General features: G+C 33.6%; 1 long non-coding RNA gene across 1 annotated transcript; it reads right to left on the reverse strand.

Annotated features, from left to right (window-relative positions):
- Positions 1–757: 757 nt before the first annotated feature.
- LOC108113422 lies at positions 758–2,184 on the reverse strand. The gene is made up of 3 exons (XR_005993915.1): positions 1,997–2,184; positions 1,579–1,925; positions 758–1,494 (listed from the first exon to the last, which is right to left on the reverse strand). It is a non-coding gene; the product is annotated as an uncharacterized LOC108113422 (long non-coding RNA).
- Between the last annotated feature and the right edge of the window lie 418 nt (positions 2,185–2,602).

Raw genomic sequence — 2,602 nt, forward strand, 5'->3', positions numbered from 1 at the left:
GCCAGCCAATACTCTAGCATTTCTGCATAACCTAAGTCTATGTTGTCTAACAAAAAGTGTTTTTTGTAAAATGGAGCAAAAACGAGCAAAAAGGTTTATGTCATCGTATTGTTGATAAATTCAAGAACAAAACTGCGTTAATAGTTTTTGTAAGCCGGCATAAGAAAACCTACTTTTCTTCCACGAAACACGAACAATGCTAGGTTAAAATTGTTAAATATAGCACTTTACAAAAGCACATATACACACAGACACATCACTTTAAACAAATATTGAACTAAACACATAAATTTAACATACCTCCACTAATATTTTCCATTTTACTTTTCGTTAATCAGTTAAGTAGAACCTCCGCAATCTTGTATTAAAATGTGCTATTATTTAGCTCGCCAAAAAGCCAACGTTTTCGATAAACGAACAGCTGACTTTCAGGGCTTCAGAAATTCGCAGGGCTGCAATTTCACCAACGAAATTGCGATTTTTATATGCAACGTTTAATATTCTATTAGAATAAAATGTTTCTTTTTTCCTAACTTAAAAAAAAAAAATGGGTTTTTGCAAAAATTTTGGGCATTGGGACCAGTGTGCACTGCAAAACATCAAAATCTTCATTATACGCTTTATTAACATTTTTACATGTTTGAAGCTCATCCTGAATATACGATAAAATGTTAGGGCTTTGAATAGGTTCTGAATAATCTGCAAATATGTTTTCGATGTCTTGTGTAGGTTGAATTAATTTTTCAATGTCATCATTTTGGCTATTTATATATTTATTTATTAATTATCATTTCTTCAACGTCTTTAAAAATTTGTTCCTTTTCTAATTCTGAGAATTTTGCTAATTTATTGGTGGGTGTAAACATAAATAGGGCAATGTTGTGATTTTAAATTTTCTATAACTATTGAATCTGTGTACTCTAAAAGCGTTAGTTTGCATTATTTTCACTATTTCAATATCGTTTTCATTTGGTGAGCATATATTTTTAAACTTATTTATATGTGGAACCGTCAAGTGCAATGTTGGATAATTGCTACCCTGCAGCATTTTAGAGCAACATTCAAAAGGTGCGAGAAGGTTGACGATTCCGCTAATGTTATTTAAATTATTATCTGTAATTTCATTTTTATCTACCAAAATCTGCGAAATTTCCATCCAATTTAGCTCAGCCGACTTAAAGAGGTTAAATACGCTATTCCAACGAGTTGGACAGTAGCTTTTTAGGATGCTTGTTAAGTTCCAGTTGTCAAGATTTTTTAAAATTTTTAACAAGCTTGCTGCAGCGATTAACCTGATCCAGCAGTTCTGGTACTTCATTTACAAGTTTGCCAATCACATTATGGAGCAAGTGATTGGCACAGTGTATTGTGCTCAGTCCGTTGAATGCTGCTTTCATGCTAGCTCCGCGGTCGGTAACAATTATTGGATCGTCCATCATCAAATCACACCCAAAGTCACGTAACATTCGCGCGATTTTGTTTTTATTTCATTACCTAAGAAATTTTGATATTTTATAATATACGTATATATTTATATATATCATATTATTTATTCCATGAACATTTTATACTCCTTACCGGTACAGGAGGCTCCATCCATTGATTTCACTGCTAGCAGTCGGTTTTTAAGAGTGCCTTCTTTGACATAATGCATAGTCAGTGAAATATAAGATTTCATAAAGAAATCGTCCGTCCAGATATCCAAAGTTATGCTCATTAATTTCGCATTTTACTTCATTGAAATGAAAATCATAGAGCGCACCGATGTTTCGCGATATAGTTGTGGGATGCGGCAATAAAGAGTCAATATTGACGTTTTCCCCCAGTTTCTCATCGACAGAAATAAAAAACTGTGCCAAGTTTTTTAACCCAGAGTCCGAAATTAAATTAAACGGTCGACCATCCTGATTTGTTGTGTCCAGCGTCTGATTGCAAATAATTTTGTTTTATTAATTTTGTACAAAATTTATACTACAAATGAACATGAAATACATACATATATTTAACAATCCCTGTTTTTGCCTGGGTCTCTGGCACTAAATGACATCAAACATACAAAAGACAATCACAAACATATAAAACAACACATACTACTTTGTTACAAAACATATATGTATATTATGACAAAAACTTACATTATATTGTGAGTTCATTGCACGAGCGTCGTTTTCCTTATAATCCATGTTTATGCACTAATTAAAAAATACTGCACAGTTGTACACAGTCAATACACAAGCTGTACAGCGTAGTACTCACTCGAAATGAGTACACTGAAAATGATGTGCAATCTTCTTCTGACCTATAGAGTATACTGTACAGTAAAGAATGAGTGCAGCGTTTTTTATACTATACAGTACTGTCATGCAGAAGTCTAACTCATTTTGGGATGAAAGCACTTCGTCGCGCAGGTCTGACTACTAGGTAACCTGCAGCGGGAGTCCTTTTCCTTCATCAGCTCTTTAAATCCGTCGTCCTCAACACAAGAAAAAGGTTGAACATCGACAGCAATCATGTTCATGACCTTACTGTCTAGGAGATGTTTTCGTTCCGAGTCATTTTCATAAAAGGTAACCGATTTTCCAACAAACTTTTCTGTTATATT

Source organism: Drosophila eugracilis, unplaced genomic scaffold (assembly GCF_018153835.1).
Source record: "Drosophila eugracilis isolate 14026-0451.02 unplaced genomic scaffold, ASM1815383v1 contig_505, whole genome shotgun sequence".
In the NCBI taxonomy this organism is placed as follows: Eukaryota; Metazoa; Arthropoda; class Insecta; order Diptera; family Drosophilidae; genus Drosophila; species Drosophila eugracilis.